The sequence below is a fragment of the Protopterus annectens genome, chromosome 1.part1 (assembly GCF_019279795.1).
Source record: "Protopterus annectens isolate FY-2018-M chromosome 1.part1, PAN1.0, whole genome shotgun sequence".
Lineage (NCBI taxonomy): Eukaryota > Metazoa > Chordata > Ceratodontiformes > Protopteridae > Protopterus > Protopterus annectens.
The window spans coordinates 1,644,357,146-1,644,375,931 of record NC_056726.1 but is presented as its reverse complement, the minus strand read 5'-3'; positions in this window follow the sequence as shown (position 1 = coordinate 1,644,375,931).

The following is an 18,786-nucleotide window of genomic DNA, read 5'->3' as shown; positions in this document are numbered from 1 at the left end:
CTGACAAATGGGTTCTAAAAATCATTCCTCAGGGTTACATATGGCAGTGGGAGTAAATTCTTCTTTTCCATGAGGTCATTCCTCATTGTGCAGCTCAAACTGTTGTTTTGTTTCCACCTTTTCTTTATCACATGCTCTCTCAAGGAATGATAGAACCAGTTCCTCCATCACAGGTGGGGAGGAGGTTTTATTCAAGGATGTTCCTAGTCCCAAAGAAAGAAAATGCTTGGAGACCAGTTCTGAATCTTTCTTTCCTAAACCTGTTCATAATAGTACCCAAATTCAAAATGATGTCACTTCACAGCCCAGTGCCTCTTCTTCCTCTTTCAAGTGTCTTGGTAACACTAGGCTTAAAAGATGTATATTATCACATTCCTATTCCAAGCTATAGGGTATCCACATTCTTCTGAATTTATATGACTTGCTTATTTTTGCATAGTCTCTTGCACAAACTGGGATTCCAAGTGAAAATCAAAAATCTTTCTTGACTCCCTCATACAAGATTGTGTTCCTGGGATGCCAACTAGACATGTCAGTTCAAAGTGCTTTACTTCCACAGGAAAAATATATTTTTATTTTGGTCTATTTCTAAGGTTTTCCACACAGACTTCATTCATTGTGAGTGAATACCTCATAATTTTGGGTCTCATGGCATCTATATTTCTCATGGCACCCCTGGTGAGACTCTACATAAGAAAGATATGGTGGCATCTGAAATCTCTTTGGTTCCAGCAAATATGTTATCTTATGTGAAGAGAAGGGTTTCATTGCTAATATTTCTACATCTGACCTCTCACAGATAAAAATTACAGTAAGAAATTGTCTGTTACGGTGACTTCAGTAAGCAATTGTCTAAAACACTGTAACAGCAGAATTAAGAGTAAACCATCCTCTATTATTCATAAACAATTGTCTTTAGAACATAAACCTATAGGTAAGAGAAGGAGAGCTTTATGGAATATTTAAACAAATATAAAGAAAAGGAAAATAACCTCCCTTGGTAATTCTGAAAATTTGGTTTCTCAAGAACTTCCTTGAAAAGAAATGCAAATAAATAACATCAATGTGTCCATTAGCACTGTGACACTGCCAGCCCAGCTATCTGAAATTTTGTAAATAATCATATGTCATTTGTGAATATTAATATGATTTATATGCTTGTCTTACAACTGTAAAATAACTGTATGTTATGCAATGAGCTTCAAGAATGTAACCACAGTGCACCCTACTGGAAAAGAACAGAAATCTATATAAACTATATACCTGTGCAATGTTTATTTTAATAGTTGAAGCTGGAACATACAGAGTTAACCTGCAAAACTTCAAGAAAATAAGTTGAAAAAGTAAAGTGTTTTATGATTGTGTTATCTCAGTTTCAGTGCAGCAAACACAATATCTAGAGCTAGAGGTTTTTCTTATTGTCTTGAAACAAAAAAAATTACTAGGTTTCAAATGTAAAAGTGCTTAATTGTTTTACAACTTCCAGTTCTCAGCAAACATCTGAGAGATACGTATTTTTCACAAAGAAATGTTAAATTTTGTTAAGTTTCTGTTAGCATGGGAACTGAAGGCAGGTGACAAAGAGTGATGTTATCCAGACTAACCCATCAGTAATATGTGGTATTAATTTAAGAACTCTCTCAAAGAGAGAGAGAGCGAGAGAGAGAGAGAGAGAGAGAGAGATAGAGAGAGCATTTTTTATCTTGTCTTATTTATTTTTATTTTATTTATTTATTGCATTTTAATACCAGCTAGTGTCTGAATGGGCACGTAGCCCATTTTCAGTGGAGACCTGGGGAGAAAAGCTGCAGCATTAAGTTATGTAGATACATAATATTAAGGTTTGTGATACTGAACATACTCACCAAGTCATACAATCATTGTCAGCATACAAGAACTGAATTAAACCTATTGCAAAATAATACGAGACCATATTGATAACTTATTACATATAATACAGGAAAGAATATTGTTGCAGAGGAGGTAGTATCAAACATAGAAAAACATTAGGCTCATGGGTTCTGCAAACCTGATTACAGGGAGGTGAGTCTTGTACATGAAGTATGTGGCTTGAATTGAAGAGTAAGAATAGTCATAGAGAGGAGAAGAAAGATAAGGACATTGAAGTAGTGGTTTTAGAAGATAGTTGAGCAGTAAATCATGTGAAACATGCAAGGGGAGAGCTTCCATGTATGAATGTTAGAATTACAAGGTCAGATTGTACAACTGACAGAGTATTAAGCAGAAAGCAGTCAAACAGGAGACTGCAGTTTTTCAATAGCTCATTCTGATGAAACTCAAACTTGTATTTTTTGCACAAACAGGCATGGTTCAAATTCTGGGAGTTGTAGTAAGCTGTATGCATAATTTCACCCAGGAATATACGAATATGTGTAGAAAAAGTCAGGTACTGTTAATAGAATTTCCTCCACAGGTCTGCCAGGTAAGAAAAGGTATATATTAGCTGTAAGAAGGCTGTACTTATACACTGTGTACAACACCCACTGTCCAACCCCAAGGCTGCAAATGACAGCAAGATAAGTACATACACCAAGTAGTCTCTTCCAAGAAATGTCCCTCAAGTGTCACACTGTCACAGCTAGTGGTCACTGCCAGCAATACATAGGGTGACTGATAGAAATCAAGGCAGAGTATGGCAGTAGCACACACACACACACACACACACACACACACACACACACACACACACACACACACACACACACGCACACACACATGAGTGCACATATGTAACCCTGACTATGTGAATATGGGTAGAAACAGTCAGGTAGTGTTAACAGAGATTTCCCCCCACAGGTCTGCCAGGTAAGAAAAGGTATAAATTAGCTCTATGAAGGTCGTAATTATACACTTTGTACAAACATACCACTGCCCAACCCAAGGCCATAGGTCGATGTAAAGTGAGGTAATACCTGGGTAGAAATGATTAGAGCGATTATCTTTAAAGTTGTGAGCAATTGAAGCCTATACAGTTGTTAACTGACATCTCTCTCTCTCCCACATCCTATCTGCACCAATAATCTAAACACAAACATCAACGCTTATGTTTTTCACCAAACCTATTGTTGGGACATGTGTCCTATTGTTCTACAAATATTTAAATGTTTGACTATCAATGGTTCCCTTTTCAAATACTATCAGTGATGGCCTGTGGCTATCAATGTAACCTGCATGCTGTTATAATGCCCACTGCAGTTCCATATATGCATGTATTCTGTTTGCTATGCAACTGTTTCAGATCTGTTGTTTTGGGTTAATGGGAGCACCCATGCATGCTATTATAACTTATTCTGGAATGTGTTTTTCATGACTAACCAACATATGTTAGAAAACCTCAACACCATAGTATGTCTGGGAAGGCTGATCCCAGCAGATCCGTCTGTCCCACCTCAACTGACCATAGCACTGAGGCCCAGCACATCTGGGACCCAACCGGGGACCTCCTCATCCACTGGTCTTGCACCACCATTGGGTTGAACTGCTTCAGGGGATGGGTCCCCCCCCCCCAGGAGCAGGCACAGACAGGACACTGTCACCAGAAGTCAGGTCCAGGGATTGGTGTGTAGCAAGCTTTGAAAGGAGTTCAGAGATCAGCTATGCCAGCTTGAAAGCTGCATGATGCATCTTGAGGGTCAGCCTGCCCATTCTGCTCAGCTTCCAGAATAGTCACCTTTGCGGCCATGAAGGTGCAGTGGTGACTGCCCATGGGTGGGAACCTCAGTCCCACTATATCCATTTGGTGGCTCGTTGGAGTACAATTCCCAACCACCCTCCCCATCCAAGGTGTTTACTCCCCACATGTGTTATATACATACCCTTTCTGCTGTCTTGTCTGTCTTGTCTGTCTTTCTACCCAACCTACCTCCCCAAATATACCTACTATCCTTCCTCAACATCCCACTCTCACCTAATAAAAAAGGGCAATTTGTTCCCACAAAAAAAATGTTGCCCCATACATAGCTGTCCATTTCATACACATGTCCACTGGACACGTAATCTAGTCTAATTGGCTTAGCAACACATTACTGTCATCCTCACCCCTCTCTCAGGAGTTTGAGTGTCCAAATTCACCTCCAAATTCTGTACAAATGCACAGCTGTTGCTGTATTAAAAATGGACAGCTATGGACCTTCCCTACACCCATCCTGCACATCCCTAGCTATCTTTCATATTGTTTATCACTCTGTGTGCCCCTTTTTTACCACTTTCCTATTACCCCTTTTTTCTTTTCTTTTAAAGAAATTAACACTAGGTAAGTCAGAGTAAACTGCAATATGCAGCAATAAGTGGCAGAAAACGAGTTTATGCAATGCTACGCGATGCCTACACAGATTAAGCAGTTTCCCATTTAACCGTGTGTTGGCATCAATTACCATTATGCAAACCCACTTACAACTGCTTAAAACTGCCTTAATCACCCTGTTTCTATCAGCCACTGTTCTGCCCAACAACAAAATAGTCAGTCCTGCCAAGCCTTGGACTCAGGACCCTGTACACCACAGTCAGAACAATTTACCACTATACCATCTCAGCTGTAATAATGAATTCTGTTTCTTCAAATATATCATTCAGTGCAGGTATAGAATAGAAGGGAACAAACACTGTTGGAATCAGTCATGTTTAGCATAAATTTGTGTTGAAGTTTATTTTTTTTTTTTACAGAGCAGCAAAATGTTTCCCTAGGAAAAAATTTGCTGTTCCGTTTGTTCGATATTTTGTTGTTTCGATATTTTCGGTACGATGAAATAGCGTTCACTATTTACATCGTACGATAATACGATATAGACGCAAAAAGTATATACATCAGATATATGGAGCTATACAAATAAAACAAATACATATAGAATATATACATATATATTGTTATATAAGCATATGTATAGATATCAAACAAGGAATATATATATATATATATATATATATATATATATATATATATATATATCAGTATAGATATATCTAAACGTAATATATATATATATATATATATATATATATATATATATATATATATATATATATATATATATCTACTTCACAATGCCAAAATTTCAGTATGCCAACAACCATATGGCCGATACCATATGACCGACATCCGAAATCTCGACATTGTAAGTAGAACATGTAAAAGGAAAATAAAATTTCCTTTCAACTGCTAGCAGGGGGGCTACACCCCCTGCACCCCCCGTGGGGGCTCCACGCACCACTCCCTGTAACATTAATATACCAACTCCGAGATCGCACTACAGTGCAGGAATGGAATTCTTTCCATTCCGCACTATAGTGAGATGCCGGTTCCGCATTGTCGGCCTTCCGAATGTCGATTATATGGTGTCGGCCGTATAGTTGTCGGCATTCTGGAGTGTTGCCAATGTCAGGTAGACCCATAGATAGATAGATATATATATATATATATATATATATATATATATATATATATATATATATATATATATATATATATATATATATATATATATATATATATATATATATATATATCTATAGAGAGAGAGAGACATATGCCCATAACATGTAGTGGAGTCATACCCAGCACCATACCTCTACAATTGTCAAAGAACAGGGACATAATGTACTTTCTGCAGTTATAAATGTAGAATGTTCCTACAGTAACATTATTTGTGTCAGCATACATGTTCAGAAGGGTGTGAGTTCTGAAACTGAAATGTATGTCATCATTTACAGACAGAAATCTTCACATCATCACAGTGATTAACCACAGAAATGAAAATAATAATTCTTTGGAACAGAACATACATATGAGCAATAAACCTGGACAGTCTGAAACAGTCTGGCCAGTTGAGGGGTAAGCTCGGAACCTCTTAGTGCAACAAATCTGGACCAAGCCTGACCAGGGAGGTGTAAAGCCATGAAACTGTGAACATATTCCAAATACTGGAGTAGATAAGGTGACACAGTTGATGCAGTAACACTTTCTTGTCTGTTGTACCATATATTCAACAGGAATAGCCCCAGTCCAAAACCAAATTACTCCCCACTACTCACTGATATAAATCTTCACATCATCCCACTGATGTGTCAGACATACACAACATGTATGGGGGGGGGCAGGCAAAAGTACATCTGATAAATATTTGGACATAACATCACAGTAGGTAAACTATACTGAGATCTTAGGCATGTCACCAAGTACTGTCTAAACTACAGGCAGACTGACACAACACAAACCTAATTTTGCTATGGGGGAATACACATGTAATTGCAAATATATCAGGCACTACAGGGATGTTACTGCACTGACCAACAGACACCAGCATGAAAGTGCATACTCAGAACCAATCTCACCACATTCAAAGTGACATAATGGTAAGTCACAGGAACAGTAGAGTATATGGATTGTGTGAACAAAATCATCAGCATGTTTGCCACTCACACACTACCCCTATATATACTGGTCCAATTCACAGTGTAGTCTGATGCCTGACTGTGGTATGAGACATGTCTCAGTCTTCCCTACAAACATATGCAGCTGATAGAGCACCAGAAGCCAGAGCAGCATGCAAAGTCAGATAGAAAAGGACCCTCAACACTTACATCTACCACCCTCCCTACACAGGCAAAATAACACATTCATAATACACTGCTACACAATCCTGACAGTCTGTCAAAAATTTCCAGAAATTCACAGTCCTCTCAACTGTATAAAGTCCCATAGAACATCCAGGCTTCATGCTCATATATAAAGCCTTCTACACGTAACATATCTGGCAGTCTAATACATCATTGGGAAGATATTGTGAATTAAGTCACTATATACTGATATACTATATCTATACACCTCTTACAGCATGACATCTGCACAAAGCCTGACATACTTGGGAGCAGAGGCCCAAACATAGAGGCAGTATTGACATATTGTTGTCAAACTGAGGAAGTTGCTGGTGTAACGAGGTTGTTGTAACATATCTGTTTTGAGGGATATGAAGTCAGAAACACACATGGATGTTACCATTTACTGACTGCAATCCTCAGAGTATGTTACTTGAATTTCCAAGGCCAGAAAATGTGTGAGTAACACGTCAAATATAAGAGTCCAAACTCTGGTGAGTCTGCGGATAACCCTACAGTTGAGAGTTATGTCAACCACATAACACTATCAGACTTAAATTCATGCAGAGCAGCCATACCCACACAAACCCTGTCAAACTAGCATTACTTCAACTATATAACAGCAATAATTACATTCTGTTCAGGCCCCACGTACAGTGACAGAGGAGCTCCTTGCTAATCATGGGGTAGCCCCAACACAAACTCAAACACGGGAAACAGCAGTTGTGTAGGTGGCTGGCACCCAGACAACAGGTGAGGAGCATCCAGGGAAGGCCAAAGTGCCATTAGTGTAATGAGGTAGCATTTAAACTGTCTTCTACAGAGTCTCTAGATGCATATGTCAGTGCAAAATAAATTAGTGGGGTGGGTTGTAGTAATGCTCATAAGTGTACATCTATAGTGAAGGACAGCAAATTATGTAATATCATATTGTACCTGTGCAGAAACATAACGTTCATCTTGTACCAATGCCAATGTGAATCTGCTGACAATACCTCTCCCTCACAACTACATAGGTCCCTCTGGTCTGCACATGGGACAGTAGCCTGAACCCAGAAAGTATGGGGTTTCCCTGTTGTGGCTCACCAGTACCTCAGGCATGCTAAAGTTAATGCATTTGACCATGCACACAACTGTTACACTCAGCCATTTGGCAATATCTGGATGTTCACCTGTGGTGGTGCTTATTGCATTGCATCATGGTGGTCATGACAGGGGCTTATTTGCAGGAGATGTCACATATCTGTAGCATACCTCACAACCTGGCATTGCAGGAAACCTGGACAAAGACCAACAAAATGGGGGGGCAAAGGCCCAAAACTAGGATCATATTGTAGAAAGTAGTGGTATACAGTGCATATAAATGGTGTACACACCTGTTAAAATGCCAGGTATGTGTGATATACAGAAATGAGAGCACAGTAGACAACTTCAAAATACTGCCAACCTCTCATGTGACCTTTAACTTGTACAATTCAATTGTAAAGCAAACAAATTTGTTAGGGGAACAATAATGACACATAACAATAGCACAACAACCTAGATGCATATGTGTGCACAGGCTGAAGCTAGTACTGTGTTGAGGCAGCTTTTGATATAACTACAGAAGTATATCTTATTGGGTACACAACAACCATCAATTACAGAGACCCTTTGATTAACAGCAAGTAACAGTCAGCTATCATGCCAGGATTATCGTAATATATACCTAGTTGCCTGCTACAGCAACAGCCATGGTTCACATAGAGCTGATGAAGCTGCTAAGAGACTACATGTTTGAGATGTATCAGCCTGGAGAAGGGTACCAAACCATTTCCACAGCATTGCACATACCATGGAACACAGTACAGACAGTCATCAAAAGGTTGCAAAAATATGGGGCTACAGTGACATTGTGATGGAGTGGACATCCCACCAAAATCTATGAGAATACAAGACCAAAACTGGCCAGGGAGGCTGCCAGGAGCCCTACAGCAACAGTGAAGGAGTATCAGGAATCTCCAGCAAGTACTGGGTGTGTATTACATGTCATAACACCCTTCCATAGTCTCCATATGTCCTGCCTATAGGGTAGGGTTGGAAAATGGCAGATGTTTCTCACACCAAACAATATCAAGTCTTGGTGAAAGTCTGAAAACAATACATCAGGTCTCCAAAAAGCAAGTGGGAAAATGAGTTATGGTAATATGGGACCATGGTTTTACTCATTGGCTACAATTCTGACAGGTGTGTTTGGTGCAGTATCACCATTGCACATCACCACAACAACACCACCCCCACAGAGAAGCATGGTGATGGCAGTGTCCTGCTTTGGGACTGCTGTTTACAAGCTGAAACTGGGGCTGTAGTCAAGTTAGAGGGGATTATGAACAGTTCCAAACACTGGTCCCTTGTTGCTCCAAAATGTTCTGGTGTCTGCCACATGCTGGTGGATAGTGAGGAATTCCAACTTTCCACACAACAATGGCCCAAACCATACATCCATATCAACAAAAGGATGGCTTCACCAGAACACATGCAATGTTATGCACTGGCCAAGTCAGAGCCCACACCTATATCCAATAGGTTTAGGGGCGACACAGTGGCGTAGTGGTTAACACTGTCGGCTCACAGCAAGAGGTTCTCTGGTTCAATTCTCGACTGGGGTGCCTTCTGTGTGGAGTTTGCATGTTCTCCCTGCATTTGCGTGGGTTTCCTCCGGGCACTCTGGTTTCCTCCCACATTCTAAAGACATGCTTCTGGAGCATTTTTTCCCGGGCCTCCACTGAAAACAGGATCTATGGAACCTAGTTGGACTTTCCCGGTCAACAAATGTTAATAAATAATAAAATAATAAATAACAGGATATATGTAGGGCAACCTGAAGAAGGCAGTGCACAGGAGATGCCCTTGCAATCTGACATATTTGGAAGTGTTTTGCAAGGGAGAGTGTGCAAACATTGGCAAGTAAAGATGTGCCATGCTGATAGACACCTTTGCAAGAGGACTGCATGCTGTGATTAAATCAAAAGTTTCTTTAACAGAGTATTACCTTAAGGGTGTGCATACTCATGCAATCAGCCTATTGTACCTTTTTCAGTTACCAGATGTTACCTGTAACTGATGTGTATGTTCTTCAGTTGGATTGCACAGGTTATATGTCATATGAAATTATGGCAATGTTATGACCTGATTTCTGGGGTTTCATGTAATATGTCACAAAAATCTGCCATGTTAACAGGTGTGTGTACACTTACTAGATCCACTGTAATCTTGGGAAGTTGTTTGAGTAACCAGCTTTGTTTTAAAATACATGTACTGCAGGTTATGCAGTCTGCACCTCCAAATAGGACATTATTTAGTGGCACCAATCCACAGGACAACCCAGTCATGTATCGGACAAACACAGGAGTTATGAGGAACAGACCAAACATATGAGCCACACATGTAGACATTCAGAAAAAACATATACAGTTGGGGGGTATGTTCTGTAGGAGTTGCCACAGTGTTATACAGGTGAACAGCAATAATTTACATAGGTGCAGTGTGTGCTAGGTGAAGGGCCATCACCTACTAACACCACTCAAGTATCCCAGAGGTGTATATTAGTAGTAACAATAATTGGAAAGGGCTGCACTGCATGGTACTGAGGGTTCGTCCAGAGTGTGTATGTTATTCTCTGACTGTGTGTCATGAATGCCCCCAGTCAGCTAATGTGAGGTCTGTGTAATGCCTTTGAGGCATCTCACCTGTCCGTGTGTGCGTGCATGTGTGTGTGTGTGTGTGTGTGTGTGTGTGTGTGTGTGTGTGTGTGTGTGTGTGTGTGTGTGTGTGTGTGTGTGTGTGTGCGTGTGTGTGTGTGTGCGTGTGTGTGTGTATGTGTGTGTGTGTGTGTATATATACCAGCAAACCTTACAGTGCCAGTAGTGATTTACATATGTTGTTTTTCCCTCACAGGTGGACATGGTGGCTGTGGTCCCTCCTGCTCTGATACTGATGTCAGTGTCTCTGCAGAATCTGACCATGATGATACTCATATTGAGGCACAGGTGGGAATGTTAGGGGCTGATACTTTGCCATCGGTTGGCATCCCACTATTGTCAACCTCATCCCTGCACATAGTCACAATGGCCAGACATATCTCATCATCAGTGGCCACAGATAATGGACAGTTGGTGGGTGGTGGCATGGAACAGGCTGCTACTGTGGTGACTATGGCAAGTGAGGGTGCAGGCACTAGCCATTGCCAGAGTGCTGGCAGGGTCCCACACAGGCAGATGGGCAGGGGTGCTTGGAGGAGGAATGCAGCCCGTCATGCCACTGTTGCAAGTGCCATGGCAGCAGTCACCAGACACATGTTTCAGGATTTCATGGGTGCAAAGAATATGTGCAAAGGTTAGATAATCATTTATTTTATGTAATATAAGTTATTTGGAATGAATGACTGAATGACATTTTGTATAATAGGAAATGGATTTTGGCAGATATATTGCGAAAAATTAGATAATGGCTGTGGAACTAGAAGTGGGGGTCATTTATGGAAGCATAACAATGAGGATGTTATAAAAAAATAATAAATAGTAAAAAAACAGAAATGTGTGTGTGTGTGTATATATACATATATATATATATATATATATATATATATATATATATATATATATATATATATATATATATATATATATATACTTACCTGACACCCAGTTGCCTGAGATGAGAAGACCGACGCCTTCAGAAGACTGACATCCGAAAGACTGACATTTCACACGAGGGAAGTAACCACTTAGCCATCCTGATTAAAGAAACAAAACTAAACAAAACTAAACCTACCGATGTGAGGGGCTTCGCCCTCACACTCTCCTAACTAAATATACCAACTCCGAGAACGCACTACTGCAGAGGTAAGGGTCAAAGTTCAACATATGTCTGTTTCCCCCACATGTTCAATGGACTTTGCAAACCAGTTGCCAACATTAATCTTTCATTTCTTGATGTGAATTCACCTCTCCTTAACCATTCCTGCATTTGTTCTTGATCAACATGAGGCTCTTCCAGAAGTTTTCTATACTTGCAACTATATTTATATTTTTTCAACAATTCTTGCCTTCTCTTCTTGTCCTTCACCATTTTATTTCTTTTGTTTTTTAGCACATTCAGTTGCTGCCTGTTTTCACTACATTTGGATTCTGTGAGGGCAGCAGATATGCGTGGAGTCCCACAATTGCAGATCTATACATATAATCAATTTCAAGGAGGCCCATCTCTCCTTCGGAATGGGGAATATATAATCTTGGTAGACACTGATTTTTAAAAATCATTTGGTGAACATGAAACATCCTTCTTGTTTTAATATCCAATCTATCCAACACTTTTTGGGTCCAGTCAATCACTCCAAAACTATAAGTTAGGACAATAAGAGCTTATAGTGCCTGCATATTTCAACTGTTTCTTACCGAAATTGGTACACCTTGTTTGCTGTAGCATAGACTAGATCCAGGCCTGCTGAATCTAGCTCTGTTTGTATGCGTGTTATTTGTTTGCTTGTTATTTCCCTGAAACGCTAATACCACCTAAAACGCGGCTTTTCAGCGCTTCTGTGGATCCCTAGTGATATCTGCATTGCTTACTGTACTCATTTCCTTGTTTCACTTAAAAGAAAGTTACTGTTTGTCGTTTTTGCATTTAAGTTACCTGTAACACATTGCATTTAAGTTACCTGGCACTTGCTCACTAAAGGCACTTGCTCACTAAAGCAATTATATAAGTCAGCACTAAAAAATTAAAAGCACTACACTCTCACAAAGTCCTCTTGAGTACCTTGTTCCCCATTGGCCCTTTTTTTTTCAATTATAAAGGAATTCCCAACACTATTCTAGCATGTCCAAAGGTCAGTTGTCAATCTTCTCTCCGGTCCAGCTGGTGAATCTGGGAATCTTGAGGCAATGTTACAACTGCCTCATGTACACAGACAACCCTCTTCTCCTCCCAATAAATTCCAACACATGTGAGAGATGCATCCATATAGCCAAAATGGAGGCTAAGCTCTCTCAACTCAGTACTGGTGTAACCAGTCAGGAGGAGAAGGAAACCACACTCAGTACAATTCCAGTCTCACATAGACCTACCACGACAGCAGACCAAACACATAAACACACAAAAACATACTTGGAGGCTCGAAATAAAAATCTGCCTAAGCAGGAGAGACCTCCAAAGCAGACACCCAAGCAACCGCTACCCCAAAACAAAACACGTACAACACATAGCTGACAAAGCCAGTGTGCCGAACAGTCACAGCCCTTAAGGCTAAACAACACACCTGATACACTTGTAATAGGTGACTCTATCATCAGGCACACTGATGTCCCGCTCACCAGGCTGAGCAAGGAGAAGGTCATGTTGAGCTGCCTGTCAGGCGCTAAGATCCGCCACATAACACAAGCACTCAGGTCACTCCAAGGCAAGTACAAATATGACTCAGTCATTGTCCATGCTGGTGTGAATGACCTGAGACGTACCTCCCTGGACTATATGAAAAGAGACATAGAGGAGCTCTCTGAGCATGTGGCCCAGGCCGGTATGACCCTGACCTTGAGTAGCATCTTACCCTCACCAAGAATGATGCCACAATATGAAGACAAGATGATCAATTTCAACAATTGGCTTAATTATTGGTGTCATTCAAAGGGGATCCAATGCCTGTCAGACTGGGATGACATGCTCGACAAGACACGATGCTTCACTAGGGATGGCTTGCACCTGTCATCCCTGGGCTTTCGGATATTGGCAAAGGCTCTTGCTACCCCCATAGTGCCTTTTTTAGGCAAGGCTCAAAAGACAAACCCACCTCCATAGGTATCACAAGGGATAAGAAACTAAGAGTAATGCTACTCAACGCCAGAAGTCTAAACCTCAAGATGCACGCACTCGAAACTCTCCTTAGCATGGAGAAAATCGATATCTGTGCAGGAACAGAAACATGGTTCAAGGCTCTCGAGAGCACCCCAGCACTACCAGGTTATACCTCATACCATGCTTTTCGGCCCCAAAACTTGGACCGACCCACACAAGGAGGGGGGGTATCAATATTCGTCAAAGATACCCACACCTCCAGGTTGGTGGCACAGCACGAAGCATCAGAGACTATCCATGTGCAGCTAACAGTGGGTAAAACTGCCTTCCAGTTTATAGCCTGCTACAGACCACCCTCCCTAACCCAGGAACCCCACTCAGCCTTCATGAGAACACTGGAAAATATGAAGGTCTCTCCAAACACCATTATATTGGGCGACTTCAACTACCCAAACATAGACTGGGAGCATTACTCTAGCTCCAACACCCTAGCCCAAAGGTTCCTAGAATTTATAAACTCAGATGCTATGGAACAACTTGTTACCACTCCCACAAGAGGGAAAAACATACTGGACCTGATCATCACCAATATGGGGACTCTATGCTCCAGACCAGAAGTGTATCCCTCACTGGTAAGATCAGACCATAAACTAATGTCACTGGATGTTCACATCCCGACACCACCACCTGCCCAGAAAACCACAGTGAAAAACTTCTCTAAAGCAAATTTCACACTCCTCAAAACTGAGGTGGAATCCTTCAAAGACCCTGGGCCTGTGGAAAATATGGCCCAGACCGCAGAATCCTTTATAAACGCATTCTGTGAACACCTTCAGGAATGCATGGATCATGCGACCCCAAAAAAAAACCAAGACCCAATCCTCCAAAGGCAGACGTCCTGTCTGGTGGACCCCAGCCATAAACAATCTATACAATAGAAGGAGGAATCTACTAAATGATAGAGCAAAATTCCAAAAAGGGAAGGCATCTCTGATCAGTATTAGCAAAAAACTAAGGGCACTCATAAAATCGTCTAAGGCCAGCTTCGAGAGAAAAATTGCACAGGACACTAAGGATAATCACAAGGCTTTCTTTAGTTATGTTAGGGTGGTAATTCCCAGATATGCTCAGAATTAGTCCAAAATGACAAAAAATACACCAAACCCACAGACATTGCCAACATCCTAGCTGACAGGTTCAGCACAAACTTCTCCCCCCCTCCCCACCAAAAGGGCAAATATCTATCCCAGCAGAGTGCTGCTCCCCTGACATCTCAGATGCTCAGGTAAGAGCTGCCCTCTCCAAAGCAAAAAACACAGCATCAATGGGACCAGACGGTGTCCCGGGCTGCGTCCTACATGAACTCCAAGAAGAGCTAAACCCAAACATAAAACTACTGTTCAATCTCAGCCTTACTACAGGATATGTACCCAAAGAGTGGCGTACAGCAACAGTGGTCCCTCTCCACAAAGGTGGTGCCTCAATGGACCCTGGAAACTATCGCCCCATAAGCTTGACTAGCTTGGTCTGCAAAGCTATGGAAAGGATCATCATGGACCTCATAAATAAAGATATTGGGGACCTACAGACACTGGATCCTACCCAGTTCGGCTTTGTTAAGGGCAGATCCTGCCTCTTAAACCTGGTCGACTTCTTTGAAACAGTCACTAAGGCCATTGACGAAGGGAAGGTGGTCCACACAGCCTAACTGGACCTCGCAAAAGCCTTCGATACAATACCCCACCCGGGCATTATAGATAAGCTCACCAGCTTAAATATAACCCCCTATGAAACTAGATGGGTTGGAAACTGCCTCAAGGACAGAACCCACATGGTTAGAATTGCTGGAGCCATGTCAGACTCCAAACCAGTTACAAGTGGCGTCCCACAAGGCTCAGTCCTGGGACCTCTCTTTTTCGGTATATATTTCTCGGAGGTACAGGCCAACACAGAAGGACTGTGGCTGAACAAGTTCGCAGATGACTGCAAACTGGGCGCCATAATCGACTCTCCAGCCGACACAAGCATCCACCAAAAGGGCCTCATAGAAACAGACAACTGGTGCCAGAGCCATGGCCTCAAGCTAAATGCCAAAAAGTGTATAGTCATCCCCTTTGGCAAAAACAAAGTGCCCACAAATTACCACATAGGTGGTAATCCATTAAGTACAAAAGAAGTAATTAGGGACCTGGGGACCCAAGTTGATAGCAATCTCTCATTTGACAACCATGTGCCAAAGTGGTTAGAAAAACATTTTATATATCCCACCTAATCACGAAGGGATTCACATCCAGATCAGGGGAGGTCATCGTGCCTCTTTACTCATCCCCATCAGGCCCATAATTGAGTACAATGCCCCTTTTGGGATGTACCTTACCAAACACCTGCAGCAATGTGCCTGATGCATAAAGCCATGTCCAACCCAGAATTAAGGAACATGCTGCACCTCAAAAAATCCAAATCCCATCGAGCTACACGCTCAAGAGACTTGAACCTCAGCACTGAAATAAATAGGACATGCTGGAGAGACAGATTCATAACCCAGAGGCTCCCTTCACTCTAGAATAAAATCCCAGTCCAGGTTAGGCAGAGTCCCTCATTGACTCTCTTCAAGAGGAATCTTGATGAGTGGATGGGAGATCATAGGTTTACCCCGGGTATCACTTCTGTGTCACTGTTAGACAGAGGCACAGTATACTAACCTCGAAACAGTGCATAGCAAAATTAATTTAAAATGGGTGGCGAAAGCCAAACATACTCTGGCTAGGCTTATAAATGCCCTAGGGCAGATAGCCTAGTATGAACTTATGAACCTATGAACCTAAGATGAAAAGTCATTAAACTTTGTTGTTTTCTAGAAGCCAAATTGTAGCCATGACCTAAGCTGTTAAGTAAACAACTTAATAGATTAATGGCAAGGCAGAATAGCAACAGTGACAGAGAGTCACCCTAGAATATCCCCCTTTGGATTTTTATCCCTGGGATAATAATCTGTCCTTTATCATGACTTAATTGCAAAATGGTCTGCCACTGTTTCATGGTTTCTGTAATGTAGTCAATCAGTGTATGGTGTATCTTATACATTTTTAACCACTCTTTTATCCATGAATGTGGGATACTATCAAATGCTTTTTTGTAGTCAATCCATGCCATATTTAGATTCTTCCCCTTCTTACAGTTCTCCACTATAACTTTGTTTAACAACACATGATCCTTTGTTCTATATGACTTTCTTTTGTTGCCATTTTGTTCAACTGCCATAATTTTATCTGGTTTTCTAGCATCTATCTTTTGAACTATTGGCATTGGGTGATCCCATGTGATATAAACTACAGGCGTGCTGTATGAGTATTGATATGATAATGCATGAGAATACCAAGGCATTAAAAATTGTGAGATATAGGATAATTACAGGGTGAAGTGGACCACCAACTCAGAGGTGCATCAGGTGGAAGAATTCCTAGTATCTATTATGAGTGAAAGTCAGAGTAGGGACCAGATTGAAGAGACCCTGGAGAGGTGGAGATATGCTCTAGAGAGGAGAGGAATGAAGGTCAGCAGGACTAAGACAGAATATGTGTCTGTGAATGAGAGGGAGGATAGAGGAATGGTGAGGATACAGGGATTAGAGCTGGCAAAGGTAGATGAGTTTAAGTACTTGGGATCAACAGTTCAGAGTAATTGTGAGTGTGGAACAGAGGTGAAGAAGAGAGTACAGGCAGGGTGGAATGGGTGGAGAAGAGTGTCAGGAGTGATTTGTGATAGACGGGTAGCAGTAAGAGTGAAAGGGAAGGTCTACAAGAAGGTAGTGAAACCAGCTATGTTGTATGGGTTGGAGACTGTGGCACTGACAAAAAGGCAGGAGTCAGAGCTGGAAGTGGCAGAGTTAAAGATGATAAGATTTGCAATGGGTGTACAAGGATGGGCAGGATTAGGAATCAGTATATTAGAGGGTCAGCTCAGGTTGGACGGTTTGGAGACAAAGTCAGAGAAGCAAGATTGTGTTGGTTTGGACATATAATGAGGAGGGATGATGGGTATGTTGGGATAAGGATGCTAAGGATGGATCTGCCAGGTAAGAGGAAAAGAGGAAGGCCTAAGATAAGGTTTATGGACGTGGTGAGAGAGGACATGCAGGTGGTTGGCGTGACAGAGCAATATGCAGGGAACAGGAAGAAATGGAAACAGATGATCCGCTGTGGCGACCCCTAATGGGAACAGCTGAAAGAGAAGAAGAAGATCATGAGTGAAACTGAGAGGCCTCAGATCTGGCTGTGGATAGGGAATCAAAAATGAGGTGATAATCATTGCCCTGCTGTCCATAGTGGAGGCAACAGGCTAGTAGAAGTATGTGCCATTATTGTAGGCAGTAACTGTGAATGGTTTACTCAAACTAAAACATAGTCATAGTTATCATTTAAAGACATAGGGGCTGCAGCAGCAACAAAGGCCTGCACCACAAGGTCCATGTGCAACCATAGATTATGGGCACAAATCTACCTTGCGGTACAGAGTATGTATGTGCCCATAGGGGTCTATATCACATTATCGGATGATGAAAAGAGTGAATGCTCTTTTATCGATCTGATAATGTCAAAAGGAGACAATAGCAAAGTCACGGAACATCAATTTTTTTCCAGGGGGAAAAAAAATAGGTGGGCCATCTTAGGGACTTTGCCATTTCCTCCACTCTGTTGTGATCTCGAAGTTGGTATATTTAAGTAAGGGGGTGGGGGGGCAAAGCCCCCCCAGTTCATTTTGTGTTTAAACTTTTTTTTTTTGTCAGAGCAGCAAATTGTTTCCCTGAGAAAAATTAGCTGTTCCGTGCATTTGCTTTTTTGTTCTTTCGATATTATCAATTTGAGGAAAGAGCGTTCGCTCTTTACATCGTGCAATAATATGATATAGATGCACTCATAGACTATGCACACCACTGATACATTGTATGTGTTATGTAGTGGAAGGATTCAGCACTATGATCTGGCATTGCCTCAAGTATATTATCTGTATGAATTCACGGGTGTCAGTGTTAGAGGATTCACCACAACATGTCTTCTGTATGCATTGACAGGTACCACTGGTAGAGGGTACACCACAACATATCATTATAGCCGACCTTAGGCATAGGCCAACTAGGCGGCCGCCTAGGGCACCACTCTAGCAGGGGCACTTTTCCAGTATTTATTGGGTGTAAGTAGACCATGATGGGGCACCGAGTGGTGTGGGTGGGGGCACTGCGGAACCCTTTTACCTAGGGCACCAGTTAACCTAAGGCCACTCCTGCATGTCATCTGTATGCATTGGCACGTTCCACTGGTAGAGGGAAATCTACAACTTGTCACC